This window comes from Anoplolepis gracilipes, chromosome 9, assembly GCF_047496725.1.
Source record: "Anoplolepis gracilipes chromosome 9, ASM4749672v1, whole genome shotgun sequence".
Lineage (NCBI taxonomy): Eukaryota > Metazoa > Arthropoda > Insecta > Hymenoptera > Formicidae > Anoplolepis > Anoplolepis gracilipes.
The window spans coordinates 5,839,799-5,860,258 of NC_132978.1; the positions used below are offsets into that span (position 1 = coordinate 5,839,799).

At 31.9% G+C, this 20,460-nt stretch overlaps 1 pseudogene; it reads left to right on the top strand.

Annotated features, from left to right (window-relative positions):
- Positions 1-14,784: 14,784 nt before the first annotated feature.
- On the top strand, positions 14,785-16,587 carry LOC140669647 (uncharacterized; annotated as a pseudogene).
- Positions 16,588-20,460: the final 3,873 nt, after the last annotated feature.

Below are 20,460 nucleotides of genomic sequence, written 5' to 3' on the forward strand. Positions count from 1 at the left end.
AGAATAAATAAAAAGAAAAGAGAAACGGCATTGTTCGTATGAGTGAGACAAATATAAAGACCTATTTATATATATATATATATATATATATATATATATATATATATATATATATATATATATATATATATATAAATAGGTCTTATATATATATATATATAATATTACAAAAATTTAGATATTATCATAAAATTTTTTTAAATATTAATGATTAAATTATACATATATTAATATTAAATATTAATTTAAAGTAAATTAAAAACTCTATTTATTTTCTTTCTTTTTTATTTTCATAAATACATATATATATTTTTATATATAATTATATATAAAATATAAAATAAAAAAAAATATTATATATATATATATAATTATATAGAATTATATATTCTGTTACGTCCGTGTCAGCTGTGAGGAAATCGATATATCGATCGGTCAAAAGTTTGAAAAAAAAAAAAAAAAAGTTGTATGGTTTCGAGGGGGCCATAAGATGGTATTATTGGTTTGACCTTGAAAAGTGATTTGAAGGTCACGTAAAGGTCACTTCAAGTTTTTTAAATGGAACACCCTATATATTTTTACATATTCTTATAGCTCATCTCGAGAGCTTTCCAAAACACTTATGACAAAGTATTTTTCATTAAGTATTTTTTGAGTTATAAGGCTTCAAAGTTGCAGTATTTTGACATAAAATACAAGATATCTCGTAAAATATTCATTTTTTTATTATCTTACTCTAATACTTTTATGCACAGAATAATGAGACGAATCAATTGGTGTAAAGAAAACACATAATTATGTTAAAGTAAAAATGTGTAACTGTAGTTGCAAATTCAGATTTTTACTTTAACATAATTATGTGTTTTAATTATGCCAATTGATTCGTCTCGTTATTCTGTGTATAAAAGTATTAGAGTAAAATAATAAAAAAATGAATATTTTACGAGATATCTTGTATTTTATGTCAAAATACTGCAACTTTGAAGCCTTATAACTCAAAAAATACTTAATGAAAAATACTTTGTCATAAGTGTTTTGGAAAGCTCTCGAGATGAGCTACAAGAATATGTAAAAATATATAGGGTGTTCCATTTAAAAAACTTGAAGTGACCTTTACGTGACCTTCAAAACACTTTTCAAGGTCAAACCAATAATACCATCTTATGGCCCCCTCGAAACCATACAACTTTTTTTTTTTTTTTTTTCAAACTTTTGACCGATCGATATATCGATTTCCTCACAGCTGACACGGACGTAACAGTATATATAATTCTATATAATTATATATATATATATAATATTTTTTATATATAAATTCTCTCTCTCTCTATATATATATATATATATATTTTTTTTTTTTTATTTTATATTTTATATATAATTATATGTAAAAATATATATATATATGTATTTATGGAAATAAATAAAAAAAGAGAGAAAATAAATAGAGTTTTTAATTTACTTTAAATTAATATTTAATATTAATATATGTATAATTTAATCATTAATATTTAAAAAACTTTTTTATGAAGATATCTGAATTTTTGTAATATTACGCAGCATAACGTTATTTTCCCTAAATTAGTTACATTTTTATATAAGTATTGTAAATTTACAGTTAAATGCTCGTTGGTTCATTTGTGACAAACCATGAATTCGATCAGATATCGATATTGTGTTATAAACCCGGTAAAAAATTTGTATATATAATCAGACAAAAATAGTCGTATCTAATTATACAAATTTATATACGAAATTTGTCCATTTTATATATGATTATATATAATTATTAATAATTATAAATAAAATGTTGCAGGCATTGTGTATAAGTATGTATAAGCTTACATATACATAATTCTAATTGCAGCTATCAATCCATTTATATATAAATATACGTAACGTTTTATACGGTGTCATCTATAATAATTATACATATTTTTACACAATTGTGTTGAATCCTGTATAATAATATTCAATTCTGTATAACTATACATAAGAAATTTTTTATCGAGAATTTAAAATTTGAGTTTTGTAATAATACAATTACGAAAAATATTTTATATCACGAATTATCATTTCTACACGTTTATTTATAAGTAATTATAAATTTAATTACAAACGGATGCAAGTTTACAATTACTGTTCTAGTGAATCTCAAAATTACTCATAATGATACATGTATATATATATTTTTTAGCAAATTTTTTTACATAAATAGAAAAAAAAATACGCAATCATAAATAAATTAATATTTAATTAGAATAATCATATTTTTTTGATATATGTGAAACCGAACTTCTAATATTTTAATATAATATAATTATAATTATAATTTTACGAATGCCGGCATTCGATGCGCAGAGTTCAGCCACGTTTCTTGAAAGAATAAAAAAGAAAGCATGATATAAGCGCGAGAGCGAACGAGACGCATATAGAGACAACGCGGTGTCCTATAGCTCTCTCGCTCATTCCTCCTGCATTCAAGCGTAGAGTGAGTGAGGCAGTGCTACAGGACACCACTAATCGGCATCACGTCTTGTCATGCTTTCTCTCTCGATCGTGCGGCTTGCGCTAAGGATGCAACATCGAATTGCCTCCCACTTTTTTCTCCTCCGCTGCATGAACTCCGCCGCGCTTCAAGTGACACGTACGTACGCGCTGCATGTGTATGTAACGCTCTCGGTTGTCATACACGTACGTACATACACATTTACCGACGGACACCATTTATGCCGGTGCGTGTACGTGTATGTTTGTGTTTAGTAAGAGTGGTGACGACGAGGTGGAGTGAACATTGGTTTATATTATCGCTATTACTTAATTTACGTTATTCTATCGACGCGTACTTAATATTATGTTTCCTTTTTATTTTTCAGGTACTGCGACTAGAGTGACAGAATTAAATGGGTAATTATAATAAAATTAAGATGTTCGACCGACTTGGTCGTTTCTCTTCCCTTTTTCAGGTGTTGAGGAGGCGGACCAGAAGGTGATATACCGGGTGGCCGGTAAATAGGTAAGAATTTTCATTGGACAACTAATTAATTATTTTCCTTCATTTTTAGGTAGGTGATAGGGGAGAACCAGTGATGGGGATAAAACAAGAAAAGAGAAGAAAAAGAAGAGAAAGAGAGAAAAAAGAAGGATGTTCTAGCCGGAAACATAATAAAAGGTATTTATCGGCTTAATCTATTTTTGATAACAACTATATATATATATATATATATATATAAAAAGAAAAAAGAAAATAAAAGAATTTTATAGGTGCTTAACGCTTACTAAGTCTACTTAACAGGTGACGTATGGAGTCAACGGACGGCGACTGGTGTCAAGCGGAGGCGCTGGACGTGACAGGCCTTAGAGCCAGTTGACATCCCCAGCACCCGAAGAACCTTCGAGTTCATTGGATGGCCCGGAGTTCATTGGATGGCCCGGACCACTGGCGCAGATTGAACTATTTCCTCCTGAGATCTCTGTCGCAGACATCCTCGAATCTGATCCACGAAGAACAGCACGTGAGAAGACACAGGAAAACTCATAACAATAAAATACTTTAAAGTAAGTCACACACACATATAAATATATATATACACACATTTTTTCTCCTTTTTTTATCTCTTAATATTATTTTAATTCAACATTATTTTAATTACACATTAGTAACCATATTACTACTTTATCTTATAATCATTAAAATTATAATAAAATTTTTAGAAAATTTTATTTGCAATTGCTTTCACTATATTAAAGCATTTTTTCTATCATTTAATAATATTATTTCAAATATAAAATACGTAAAAATTTCATTATACACATATATATATATATATATATATATATATATATATATATATATTATAATAAATAAAACATAGTAATAGTTAATACAACTGTAAGTACACATATATATATATTACTGTTCATACAATAAACTGTTCCTCCCTTAGCTCCTAGATATAACTCACGTATAAAGTAGCTACGTATACATATATATATATATATATATATATATATATATATATATATCTATACTTCACTAAATAATTAACTATAACAATAAATCTTCATAATAAGCTTTTAGACAAATAAAGTATTAATAAGAATCTTTCCAAAACAATGAATTTTAACCTTATTTATAGATTAACATTAAATTACTAATTATTAATTTTTCTAATTATGACAAAGGAACAAATAAATAAATAGAAACATATATATATATATATATAAAAGAAAGATCCGCGATACTTATCTTAATAAATAATGTCATAAGGAGCATCCTTCTTATAACTACCACTTTCCTTCTCCATCAGAGACGGTGACTTTTTAAATAAATAATAGCACCGGCCTCTAATTAATCATATTCCAGTGTAAATTTATTTATTTGTACACCATCCTCCCTTGAAAAAAAAAAAAAAAAAAAAAAAAACACAAAAATTAAAACATACCTTATTCAACACATTATTATTATTTAGCATATTATTATCATTTTATTATTAAATAAGGAAATCCATTCAAAGTATTCATGAGTCACAAAATCCCCTACATAATTAAAAATAATCAATTCTTTCTCATACTCATTACTATACGAGTATAACTTGTTCAAAATTATATTTTAATTCATATCAAGCAATTAACAAATCATATTGAGAAAGTTTTCATCCCCTTCTTCTCAATTTATAATAAAACCGAGTCAATTTGTTTATAAATAAACAATCAAGTGACATGTTAAGATAATAATTTTAACATACATTTGCACATTAAGGTAATTGTTAAAACCCTCCATACACATATACTTATAAACAATCCATTTGTTAACTAACAATAATTTACAAACGATATCATATTTTTCTCATCAAAATTTTAGTCAAATTATTATAATTAGACTCCTTTGTAATTACAAAATATTATTTTTCTTACATAATTTAATTTACAAATTACTTGTAAAATCAAATAACAACGAATCTATTGGAGATCAAAGTTAGAAATTGTCTCAGTTATCCTATCCTACTTGTAAATTAATAATTTCTAACAAATTTTCCTCCTCATGATTAATTAACAATAACGTTATGTAATAACAATAAAAAACCATAAAATTTTATTACAAAATAAATAAATAATTAACAAAATTTCCAATTTGCTTGAAACTTTGAGAATACACTTTTTAGCCAATTTTACACATTTTGACCGCCATTTTGAAATTTTTTATTTCCGGACCTAATGATCCCAAATACCCTTAAAACTTCTTATTACCTCTAAACTAAGATTTATGCAAAACTTGAACTAAATTAAGACGACTTTAGGATTTTGCTATTCAATAAATCACAATTTTGCACCTGTAAAGGTACTACTTTAACTGGTTTATTTTATGCAGTACACCCTGTATATCTTATAACCAAAATTTAGTAAACTCATCCTTAATTGGTTACAAAATATTTCCATTTGTTTATAAAACGTCAGCCATCTTGTTCTTACTGGTTCATCCTGGGAAGATCGAACCAATTCCATTATAAAGGACTTGAAATGATGATAATCTGTCCTTAATCTCGCCTCTCCAAATCAGTCCCTATAATAATTAATTAAATGAATTAATTATAAGAGTTATAGAATTTCTTAAATAATAAGCTAGGATAATTCTTAACAGTCATTACTAAATAATAAAGACAAAATCCTACTTTAGAGCCACCCTATATACACATCTCATATACCGGGTGTCAAAGAATCATTGATCATAGAAATTTAAATTTTCAATATCTACAATACACTCAATAAGTACTCATAACGAACATAAAATTTTTATCTCTATCTCTCTATATTAGCCTCAAATAAATTGATAATCAATGAAACCAAGAGTAACCGACGCTGAAATACAACAAAATTCTTCCCAAGAACCTGACACTATACTAGAAATATTAATACAATTTTTGGAAGAAAATAAAGAAAACATTATTTATAATTTAGACGATATTATTATTGAGCTTATGAACCAAGCTTCAATTGTAGTGGTTCCCGATCAGTAAAAAAATCCCCTGATTATCAAAAGGGTCAAGACTTAGCTCTCGGCGGCTCCCTGGGTATAGCCGGTTTAAACAGGTTGCCCTAAAAAACTAAATAGAGAGCAACCCTGGTATTGACACTGAGGTGGACGATAACAGTGGATCGCGAGACGTGCGAGCACGTAACAAAAATTGGTGGCAGCGGTGGGATGACTATATTGGATTTCTGAAAGAATAAATCATTCTAGTAAGAAATTCTCGCCTAAAAGACTTGACCTATAACGATAATTTTGAATCATGAATACTCGATCCTCCAGAACTGCTTCTGAACATAGTGATAGTGATACTACTATTATTACTCCTTTACAAAAACAACAAGCCGAAATTGAGGTTATGATGCAACAATTACGGAATAAAGAAAAACTCGTACGGGAACAACAAACTGCTTTAAATACGCAACAGAAAGAATTTGAATCTTTGAGAGAAAAATTTGACGCTGAACAAAATGCTGCTGTTGACATAAACAGTCTCACTTCAATATTAAGCTCATTAAGACAAGAAGTTTCCTCTTTAAAAACCTTACCAAATCAATTAAACAATCTAGAACAAAAGGTATCCAAAATGCGACAACAAGGCTTGTCTAATCTACATGTACAAGATTACATAAGAAGTTTGCCTCAACAAGATAATAATAATACTTTGCCTGATAATGCAATCCCGAAATCTCCAGTTAACAATGGCAATCTTCCTCCTCCACCCGTTTCAAGAAATGCCCCTCTGAATATGGACCATATCCAATTAGCCTCTCCCATTCGTATTAAAGACATCATTGACTCCATTCCCAAATATGACGGCCATAAGATGTCCGTATTTCAGTTCTGTAAAACATGCGAACGAGCATTAAATCTGATCCCTTCCTGGCAAGAGGAATTTTTATTACCACTAATAGTAAACAAACTACAAGGACATGCGTACGCAGCAATAGAAGGAATAGAATATCATAATTTGACGGAATAGAATATCATAATCTAACTAATCGACTAAAAAGAGTATTTGGTCCTAATAAATCGGTTGACCAATATCGTGGGGAACTCGCTAATGTTTACATGAAACCGAATGAAAATATTTTTGATTATATAGAGAGAGTTAAAGAATTAAGATCCGCCATTATAGATGGAGAACTGACAATTCACGGTAATTTGAGCGAACAACTTCGCTATAATATTGAAACAAGAGCTTTAGAAAGTTTTATTAACGGCCTTCCGCCGGAATTATTGATTCGTGTTAAGCTAGAAGGATATTATTGCCTCGAAGATGCGATCGTTGGAGCCATTCAATTAAGTAAAACTTTAGAAACCGAAAATCAGCGCAAAAGAGCTGCTTTCCCCACACGACCCACATTAATTCCTCGTGCAGACCCTACTTATACGCCCCACATCCTCCAGAATCCATCACGCAGCCCAACGGCTACTCCCATTACTACACCTAGAGTATATGATACGCGTAATAATAATGCCCCTTTTATTAAACCTTTAATTCCTGGACAACCTGGTCCGAATTGCCCTACTGAAAAAATATGTCGTTATTGCAAATCCCCGGGACACTTAATTACTGAATGTCGAAAATTAGCATATAAGAAATCACTTACAGAAGGGACGAGTTCTTCTAGTCAACCCCTTGATAACCAGGGAAACGGTCAGAGCGCTCCGGTCCAAGGAGGCGTTCACCGGGACGCTGTTCAACAGGAACGCCCACTCCCCTCTCGAGTCGTACGATTCGCAGAGCTGGACAGTCAAAATCTGGAAACACAAAAGTAAATAAGCATCGTTTTGCAGGAAGCACCTGCGCCCCTACCGTCACCTTGTCATCTCTCGATTTAAAAGAAATATGCACTTTTATGATAGACTCAGGCTCTGATCTGAATTTAATAAAAAAACAATATATTAATTCTCACATTTTTTCGGATAAAGAAAATATCCAATTATTGCAAGGAATAGCATCCGAACCCATAAAAACATTAGGTGCTATTCACATTTCATTACTGGGAAAACAAACAGAATTTCATGTAGTCCCCGACGATATACTCTTTTTGCAGCATGGAATTCTTGGCAACCCATTTTTAAAAGATCGAAATACAAATGTTGATTTTAAAACAAAGCACTTACTTCTAGAAAATACATCCATTCCGTTTGACAAGACTGAACATGTCAATGTCAAACCAAGATCAGTTACCCCCTTCTTTATTAAAATCACGAATCTTGAAATAAAAACAGGATATCTTCCATTAATAACTTTTATAAAAGGAATATACCTCGGAGACGCATTAGTCTCTAATATTCATGGCAAGGCCCATTTGCCTCTTTTTAATACTACTAATGAAGAGTATGAAATAGAAATTCCTTCATTTCCATTGCAAGAATTTGATACCATCGACATCCAAGAGAATCAATATTCTCCTTGTGAAGCCAACGGAACCTTAGGGTCATCCGAGGCCTCTGGTCATTGTATCACTGATCTTGACTCCACTTGTCAACCCACTTCTTCTTCTGAGGAAGACGAAGTTAATTTTCCTACGTCTCACGGAAGTTTTTGCGGTGTTATCGATTCCCGAGGGCATCATCAGATAAGCGCGAACTATCCTTTAAACCAAAATCCGTCTCAGTCAGAAGAAATATTTTTTGAAACGCCGCCAGAACGTGCGGAACTTACTCTACAACTCCTAAGATTAGAACACTTAAATGAGGAAGAAAAGACTAATCTTAAAACATTAATCTCCAATAATCTAGACAGATTCCACTTACCCGACGATAAGCTAGGAACCACACACGTGACTCACCACTCCATTTACACTACAGACGACTTTCCAATCCACACCAAGCAATACCGGTTTCCTCCCATGCACAAAGAAGAAATAGATAAACAAGTTACTAAATTACTGAGAGACGACATGATAGAATGTTCACTCTCGCCTTATAATTCACCAGTGTGGATAGTTCCTAAGAAACCCGACTCATCTGGAAATAAAAAATGGAGAATGGTTATTGATTACCGCACTCTAAATGAAAAAACAATAGGAGACGCTTACCCTCTTCCTAACATAACCGACATACTTGATCAATTAGGAAGCGCTAAATATTTTTCCGTTCTTGACCTCGCTTCAGGATTCCACCAGATACCCATGAATCCAAATGACGCTCCCAAAACAGCATTCTCCACCCCTTACGGCCATTATCAATTTAAGCGAATGCCTTTTGGACTGAAAAATGCCCCTGCAACATTTCAAAGATTAATGGATAATGTCCTATCTGGGTTACAAGGTAATGAACTTTTTGTTTACATGGATGATATAGTCATTTATGCACGATCTTTAAAAGAACATGAGGTGAAATTTAACAAACTAATAAAAAGATTACGTGAAGCTAATTTAAAATTACAACCCGACAAATGCGAATTTTTGCGACGAGAAGTAGCTTACCTCGGTCATATTATCGGATCCGATGGCGTACGACCTGACCCTACAAAGGTCACAGCTGTTCATAATTTTCCTTCCCCCAAAAATCCTAAAAACATAAAACAGTTTCTCGGATTAGTTGGATACTATCGGCGATTTATTCCAAATTTCTCAAAAATCGCTAAACCTTTAACTGATTTGCTTAAGAAAACCAACTGTTTCAAATGGCAAAAAGATCAAGAATACGCTTTTAATAATCTCAAAGAACAATTATGTACCAAACCAATACTACAATATCCCGATTTTAGCAAACCTTTTAATTTAACTACTGACGCATCCGGATATGCAATCGGCGGAGTATTAAGTCAGGGACCAATCGGAAAAGATCTTCCCATCGCATATACATCAAGAGTACTTAATAAAGCAGAACAAAATTATTCAACTATCGAAAAAGAATGTTTAGCAATGGTATACTGTACAAACCATTTTAGACCTTATTTATACGGTACTAAATTTATTATCGTGACAGACCATAAACCACTAGTATGGCTACATTCTATTAAAGATCCTTCTTCGAGACTTTTAAAATGGAGAATCAAATTAGCTGAATATGATTACAATATACAATATAAAAAGAGAACACTAAATAATAATGCCGATGCACTATCTAGAAACCCAACCGTTAAAATCTTACCTTTTAAGAAAACTCATCCTCTTCCTCCAGACCCTGATTCCGATTCTGATGAATCTTTATTCTCAGCCCGTCAACCTCTGATTCAAACCAATGTAGAAATTAACCCCCATAGTCCTTCACCTGTGACCGAAGAGGAAATAAACGAAGATACCTTCTTGTTAACACATGTAGATACACCTGTAACAGAACCCCTAACTATTGAAGAATATAATAGTGACGAGAACGAAAGCATAATTAGTAATGAAGACCTGGAAACAAGTAGCGAAGAAAGTGACGATGAATTAATATCCGCTGACAATGTACCCTACGTGGAAGTACCTACCAAGCATAAGGTCAAAGCCCGAATAAGCCGAGATAGATTGCTAAAACATAATGATAACTATATAATTTTTATAACATTAAAAGGTGAACCTTTCGATAACGGAGCAAAAGAACTACAGGAAGCCAACCTTTTACCCGTGTATAAGGATATAACTTATGAAAGGGCAAAAATAAATGCAATACGTTCAAAAACTCTAATATCATTACCCCTAAAACTTAACCACCGCACTTTAATAGAACCGGATAATATAAAAAACTGTATCAAATCATTGCTGGATGTCGTACAAGAATTGCAATTAGAATCCATTTCAATAAAGAAAACTAATTTTTTTGACAATGTCCCATGGGCTTATGTAGAATCACAATTGATCAAACATATGAATGACATAAATATTTGCATAACTATATGTAAAGATATTATTCAAACGCCAAATATAGAAGAAAGATCTTCCCTTATCCGTGAATATCATGACTCAGCAATTGGCGGCCACAAAGGAATAATTAAAACCTATAACAGATTAAGATCTTATTATTATTGGAATACGATGAAAAAAGACATTCAAAATTTTATTCGAAATTGTCGGACTTGTCAATTAAAAAAATTAACAAGAATAAAAACAAAACAACCAATGATAATAACCGACACTCCCGGATCAGCTTTCGACAAAATATCAATGGACATTGTAGGCCCATTACCCATATCCGATAATGGAAATATTTACATACTCACGATACAAGATTTATTGACAAAATATTCAGTCGCAGTACCCTTAAAAGAAGCCACGTCATTAACCATAGCAGACGCCTTTACGAAAAATTTTATTTGTATTTATGGAGCCTCCCAAGCCATTCTAACCGATCAAGGATCCAATTTCCTAACCGCCTTGATGAAGAACTTAGCAAAAAAATTCAGAATTAAACAATACCGCACAACTGCTTATCACCCCCAGTCTAACGGATCGATAGAAAGATCTCATCACGTTTTAACGGAATATTTAAAAACACAATTTAATAAAGACTCGAACTGGGATGATCATATCGCTTTAGCCATGTTTTCATATAATACAAGTATACACGAGAGCACAAAATTTTCCCCTTTTGAACTAATCTTCGGAAAAATAGCGCGATTACCTTCGTCTAATACTATTATAGAGGAAAATATAGACCCTACATACACTGAATATTTAACAAACCTATTCAATCGATTGCGTGACACGCAAGAAGAAGCACAACAAAACTTAATACAATCCAAAACCAAAAGTAAATATTATTATGACAAACGTACTCATGTACGAGAATTTAAACAAGGAGATTATGTATTTTTATTAAAAGAACCGAATAAGGGTAAATTCTCAGACCAATATATTGGACCTTTTGAAATACTTGAAATACTACCGAAAAACAATATTAAAATTTCATTCAAAAATACTACGAAAATTGTCCACGCGGATAAATTGAAAATCGCTCATATAGAGCCAGGATGAAATACATTAAGTCTAAATTTTTGGTTTCAGATGTGTTGGCATCGCCAACGACCAACAATAAATCCCATATACAAATCATCACCTGCTTTCTCACAAGTACAACAGCGATTAGACATTACATGGTGCGTTAGAGCTATCGGATTTTCCCATATCAAACATGGAAATCTGATTTGTACAAAATGTTACCACTTTTTACCTTCTGAATATTATAAATGGTTTTATAAATATTTTAAATGCCATTATCTTATAATCACAAGTTATTATGAGCCAATAATATGCAAAATATGTAAAGTACCTTTAGTCACATTGAGATCATTAAGAGAATGCCTTCTATGTCATGATACATATTTTTCTTACTTAACAAATTTAGAAGAAGACGAGGAACAAACTGATACAGAAGAATCTGTGTTAGTTCGTATACATGGATACTTTGAATAAATAAAAACCGGTCAATTTCCCTTTCTGCACTACCCTTTTTCTCTTTATAGAATGAACTCGCAAGGCCAATCTACAGGGCTACAATTCAGCACAGCATTACAGCCTAATACCGACCTATTCTCATTACTATCGATCACACGATGCACTAAATCCCTTGGGTACCGACACATAGCCTCAGGATTCGCATACTGTACCCAATGTTATAGCCTTTTCCAACCGCAATATCAAAGTCAATACGAATGGATAGTGTTACCACATGATTTCTGGTGAACGGTTTCGCGAAATCATTTGTGCACGTTGCAACGCCAATATCACAATAACCAGACTTATGTACCAATGCGATGAGTGCCTTCTGAAATATTTAGAATTTTTGTTGAACTGCGATGAGAGACACATCGACCTTAACACTATCCCTAATCCACTCATATTACACGTGAGCGGTTCTCGATACTATTAGTGCCCTAATAAAAGAATATAAGATGTGTTACTCGTCACAGAACTCCTCAACCCCTTCACAATCACACTCCTCATCTCGTCCTGCAGAAGCGCTTCAAAGACTATATATAGTACAATGTATTAAAACACGCTTTTATAAAAAAATAGATAATATGCATATCATTTTATGCCCTAGATGCTACGATACATTGCTTTTGGAATCCGTAAAGCCTTACTACGAAGAATTCAAGAAACACCATTGTGTAGACGGCACAAGATTTAATAGAAGTAAATGCTACATTTGTGAAAATTACCTAGAAACAATTCGACCTATAGTTCATTGCAATCCATGTGCCAATCGATATCTTGAATTCATCATCGAAATAGAACAACAACACCAGAATATTTATGATTATGAAGACCCTGTAATACTAATAATAAATGAGGATTAAAATAAAATATAAAATAAATTAATATATAAAGAATATATATACTATACAATAAGAATAATAGTTATAAGATTACAATCATAAATTATAACATAATAAGTTTTATCATCCTATTAATAGAACGTACTTAGATATATACATATACTTTAATATAAATATATATATATGTATTTTTCTTTCAGTGATGAACTCTTAGAAGAAATCGCTGACTTGGTCATTCAGTTCTTGTTAATACATACATATATATATACCCATATAGTTATTATAAATCATTAAAAATGTGTAGACCTAAGCCATATAAATTTAAACCCCATTTTCTTTTAACTCATTGTCACGGTCTTTTCATTTATAAGTGCTATAAGGCTTTATATATTAAAGCAGAAGGAAGAAGATATTGCTCTAGTTGCTTCGCACAAATCCAGGGCAACTACCGTACGTTTTTTATTGTTAAATTTCACGGAATAAGTAATCGAACATTTGAAACGGAACAGTGCCTTATTTGTAGAACTGATTTACTAAGGAATACATCAATTAAAAACTGCACAATCTGCTTTATAGATTATTTAGCAATATGTATAATATTAAGAGAAAGGGGGTTTGATACTAACAATATTAAAGAAATATTATATGATAGCATCACTAAAGATACTATCAAATTAACAATATATGACGATACTGATGAAATGGAAAACTAAGAAAAACAGATATACAAAAAAAAAAAGGGGGAAAGTTGAAAAGAAAAAATAATAATATAAGAAATATATATACTACTCACTCTTTTTATATACATTATCATATATAAGTAAAAACATTTATATGCACATACTATAAGATCACATTATACGTAAACCTTAAATTAAGAAAATAATATGTAAGCTTTAAATTAAGAAGATATATATATATATCACAGTCTGCATATCTTTTCAGTAGAAGAATCCACTCCTTGGAGGGATTGCAGATCTGAGCTTGGCCTGGTCGCAAGGTTTTTATTAATAGTCACATTTACATACACCGCACATATATATATATATTCGCAATAAGTCACGAAAATCAATAAAAATGTGTAGGCCGAAACCTTATAAACCAAAACTGCATTATTTTCTAACACACTGCCCCGGGCTCTTTACTTTTCAATGCTATAAAACGTATCATGTTAAGGCTGAGGAAAATAGATACTGTGTACCTTGCTTCCGATTAATTATGGGCAGATTTCAAACATGTGAAATTATAAAATTCCACGGCATATTCAGTGATAAATTCGAAGAGGAAAAATGTCATAATTGTGGATATGACATAGTAGAAAACACTTCAATTAAAAATTGCACTATTTGCTTTATAGATTACTTAATAATATGTACTGTATTAAGAAACAAAGGACATGATCCATGTAACATAGCAGAACTCTTATATGATTGTATTGATAAAAAAATAATGACTATAACAATGTATGATACAACAAATGAAACAGAAATCTGAAAACGTGTAAACAATAAACTCTGATTTCTTTACTTACAGAATGATGTATCATTTAATATTGTTAATTACTACGCAAACCTCCCTCGCTCTTCTTGGGTTCGATTGCGGCGGGCGACATTTAAATATAACCTCGGTATCGCTGTTGGATGTTGGAGAGTGTAACCTTCCACATAAAATTCCGAACTCTACGGAAACTTATATCCAACTCCTGCAGCTTTCCGACTATAATCATGCGTATATAATGCAGTGCAAAGTTGAACTTTCAAGAATAATATATTATTGTGGCATGCATTCACACGTTTCTGTCGTACATAATGGACGAGCCGATTATATGCATGAAACCGGACATGCACAGTGCACAAGAATGTTTCGTGACGGTACTCTTTCACTTGGAGCGAGAGTCTTAATCGACGGAATCCGAGTCAACCAGACTTCCTCCTACAGTATCACCATGGCTGGAAGCATAAGCAACGATGGAAAATGTAAGGGCACGCAGTACTCCGACTTCTATGGAACGTGGGACGACGTAGTCGTGCAAGCAGTCGCAAAAATATCTTTGAAGACAGCTTATGTCCCCGTTAAGTTAAACACAGGAAAGATATAGTTAAAATCAGGAACAATCTGCACACTTAGCGAAGGATTTTGCATTGACTCAGAAGATGGATATACTTACTGGGAACCAATGCCTACCTCTTCATGCAATTTTCATCAATATGATGTATTATACGAAGGACCTGCAACCAAAACTACAGATGACAACAGCGAAGGGAAGTCACCCATCGTGTATAGTCTGACAACGCAAGACATAACCTTCACACTGACAAAAACCAGGGAACAGTCATTGTGCGGATATACTCTCCTTTGCACCGAGCATCCCAAGCTTTTCATCCTGGAAACAAAGAAGGGAGATGTTTTCGCCGAAAGAGGAACAATCGATAACCTCGACATCTTTGCATATATGAATTCAAAATTCGTATATGTCGAAAAACATATAAGACATCAAATGACATCTCTTTAGCATAATGTTATTCAACAAAGGTGCGAATTAGAAAAGGACGTAATAACCAACACCTTATCATTCGCCACCTTACAGCCTGATGAGTTTGCTTATCGATTAATGAAAGGACCAGGATTCATGGCTGTCACAGCTGGAGAAGCAGTTCATGTAGTAAAATGTATTCCTGTCGACGCCACAGTCAGAAGAACAAAGGAATGCTACGCTGAACTTCCTGTAACAGTAAGAAATACCTCATTATTTCTAACGCCGAAATCTAGAGTGCTCACAAAATTTGGCACTCAAAAGGAATGCAGCTTCGAACTACCAACACTCTATCGCATAGACGATACATGGATTCAACTTACTCCAGATCCACAAGTCAGACAATTACCTCCACAGCGATTACATCCAATGACCTCTTTGAGTTGGAAATATCTCACTCCAGGGCCATTGGCGATTAGTGGAATATACACTGAAAAAGATATAGAGAAGCTACGAGATCACATAATGTTTCCTGCTGAGAAACCAGCGCTTCTCAATTTCGTAGCTCGTGGGATGACAGGACAAGCAGTTGTACCAGGAGAAGTCTCATTATACAGCCTGTTAGACGAAAAGACACTCCAAAAAATAGCTTCAAATACCGCCTCAAGGATATGGAGCGGATTCGTAACCTTCGGGTCAGCGACAGCCGGAATCCTCGGAGTATTTATAGTCATAAGAATTATTAAGTTGACTATCGACACGGCAATCCATGGTTATGCACTACACACTGTATATGGATGCAGTCTGCACCTGCTGGATGGAGTTCCCTCACACATCTTTTACTTCATCTGGCACGAGGACCCGTAAATCGGCGAAAGCTACAACCGGAAGAAGGACAATCTCCCCCAGGGCAGACGGAATCCTTTTTAACAACACCAACAACACCAAAAGACGAACACTCTATTAACCACACCACAGCGGTGAACACGACCACCCTATCCCCACTGTCTATACCGATCTACGCGAACGATTAAATGATATAGAACAAATCCCTACGAAAACATCGGGAATTCGTTCTTAAATAAGGGGGGGGATGTGACGTCCCGCCAAAAATAAAAAAAAATTTTTTCAAAATCAAATATACTGCTCAATTATAAAATCTACGCTATATACATAATTCGGCATATTACCAAATGCTTGCTTATACAAAATCATAATTAAGTAATATTGTCCTTAATGAATATAAAAATTAATTATACAATCATAGCTATTCAATTATATTATATCAAGTATTAATTAAAAATTAAAAGTCAAGAATTCTTACGGTTATATATATATATATATATATATATATATATATATATATATATATATATATTCATACTAATAAATATAAATTTAAAACAAATTAACTTCTTATAAAAATTAAAACAAAATAATACTGACCCTTGTCAGTAAAAAAATAAAAAAGAAAAAGAAATATCATTCAGTAAAGTACATTTCAAAAAGCATATGCACACTAGCGTTAAGAGATACATATATATATATAAAGCAAATCTATATAAGCTAATTTATTTAATAATATTAATAAGCTAATTTCATATATATATATATATATATATATCAACATGTAAATCTACATGGAAGACTTTCTCCTAATGTAATTAATGAAAAAGTAATATTCTAAAAAGATAACACATGACAAGTATTATACATACATATATATATATATATATATATATATATATATATATGTGTGTAAAAGAGAGCTATTTTTCTATGCTAAAGTAAAAATCATAAAGAATCAATATAGAAAAAATTATAAATTAAAATAACAGTATTAGACTGCATCTTCCATATAGACACTATTATAAAAGCGGATATGTTAAGATGAAATATGTGATACAACAAGAGAGAAAATTAAAAGAAATTTAAATATAAAAGCATAAATTAACAAGTGAAAAGAAAAGGAATATTAATGATGAGACATAATAATTTCGAAAAGAAATACTAACTCTTGCTATGCTTGAATCAATAAGTCTCTCTTGCTGTAAAAAGAATTATAATATAAGAGTGCGAAATTATTTTATAATACAAAGAGCCTTTCATTCGCATGATGACGCAATAAGCGACGGCGAGAAAGACTGAATGAAATTGAATATTATACTTATCTCTTGACGCAGAGACCCGATGAAATCAAATATTATACTTATCTCTTGACGAAGAAAGATTGAATGAAACCGAATACTATTCTTATCTCTTGACGAAGAAAGATTGAATGAAACCGAATACTATTCTTATCTATTGACACAGAGACTCAGCGAGACTAAATACTATCTATCAACGCAGAGATTAGTGAAATCGAATATTACTCCTATCTATTGACGAAGAGACTAGTGAAACCGAATATTATTCATATCTCTCGACACAGAGACTCGACGAAACTAAATATGATAACAACGTGCCTCTTGATATTCCCGTTGAATATCAAACTGAGATTAAGAAGAGCTCACCGCTTCTGACGTCGTCGAAGGCGGAGAGTTCCCTCACCAAGACCAAGAATCCATCTCCACCGGATGACATAGCCAACTCGGGAAGTCTTGGATCCACCGGACGCCTAGAGGGAGAGACCCGAAAGTGGGGACGGAGCGCAGAACGTCAGTCGAGCTTGCGGACAGAGACAGTCGTTCACCACCGGTCATCTAAAACAGTCGTCTTCCTACCTTCAACCTTAAAGTCGCTAACCACTCATCATTTTAATAAGTCGTTCATCATAAGTTAAACAGTAGACGTGAAGAAGTCATCCTAAGTGATAGAATCTCTGAGTCTTCGTTCGCTGCGTCCTAAAATATAATTCAACTTAGTTTTTCTGACTACTACTTTGTGTACAAGGTAGAGTCTTTTAATATTTTAAGATTCATCTACTCCGCGACTCGTTTTAAATTAACTTAGATTTAATACTATATTACCATTGATATCTTTAATCTCGGTACAGTGCGGATGTACCTCTCGTTTTAATTAATAACATTATCATAGCAACTTATATACTTGCAGCTTTGTAGAATTATTTTGACATTTGAAATATACTAGCTTATTCTTGCATTACTTCAAGTGAATTGTTAGATCCAGTGTTCCTACATTCCAGAGCCAACATTTACTATAAACAATTAGATATTATACAAATTTATTACTACAATATTAACTAAATATTAAAGTCATTAAAATTTTACTATTTACTCTATCTGGATAAAGTGATAACGAGTCCCGAGCCTGGGAAAGAGCAAAGTGACGTGCCCCTCGTTACAGTTCAGGCAGAGCTGAGACTTAGTCGATGAGCTGTCTGGGCGTCGTTTAATCCAGATTGTTAACAAAAGTTAATTTAGCAAAATAAAAAAAATTATTTACGATAATTTATAATAGATGCCTGGTACTCGCCGCGCCGGTAAAAGGTACAAACAGTTACGCGCCGCTTTACGCTAACAACGGCAACTTCAAAACCAAATTAATGCTTTTAATCAAACAACTGGAAATAGTGAAGAACTTATTATAGACATACCAAATAATCAAAGAATCGTTGTTGAACTCTTCGAGTGGCCGCAGGCCTTAGAGCCAGTTGACATCCCCAGCACCCGAAGAACCTTCGAGTTCATTGGATGGCCCGGACCACTGGCACAGATTGAACTATTTCCTCCTGAGATCTCTGTCGCAGACATCCTCGAATCTGATCCACGAAGAACAGCACGTGAGAAGACACAGGAAAACTCACAACAATAAAATACTTTAAAGTAAGTCACACACACATATAAATATACATATACACACATTTTTTCTCCTTTTTTTTATCTCTTAATATTATTTTAATTCAACATTATTTTAATTACACATTAGTAACCATATTACTATTTTATCTTATAATCATTAAAATTATAATAAAATTTTTAGAAAATTTTATTTGCAATTGCTTTCACTATATTAAAGCATTTTTTCTATCATTTAATAATATTATTTCAAATATAAAATACGTAAAAATTTCATTATACACACATATATATATATATATATATATATATAATATAATAAATAAAACATAGTAATAGTTAATACAACTATAAGTACACATATATATATATTACTGTTCATACAATAAACTGTTCCTCCCTTAGCTCCTAGATATAACTCACGTATAAAGTAGCTACGTATACATATATATATATATATATATATATCTATACTAAATAATTAACTATAACAATAAATCTTCATAATAAGCTTTTAGACAAATAAAGTATTAATAAGAATCTTTCCAAAACAATGAATTTTAACCTTATTTATAGATTAACATTAAATTACTAATTATTAATTTTTCTAATTATGACAAGGGAACAAATAAATAAATAGAAACATATATATATATATAAAAGAAAGATCCGCGATACTTATCTTAATAAATAATGTCATAAGGAGCATCCTTCTTATAACTACCACTTTCCTTCTCCATCAGAGACGGTGACTTTTTAAATAAATAATAGCACCGGCCTCTAATTAACCATATTCCAGTGTAAATTCATTTATTTGTACACCATCTTCCCTTGAAAAAAAAAAAAAAAAAAAAAAAACACAAAAAATTAAAACATAACTTATTCAACACATTATTATTATTTAGCATATTATTATCATTTTATTATTAAATAAGGAAATACATTCAAAGTATTCATGAGTCACAAAATCCCCTACATAATT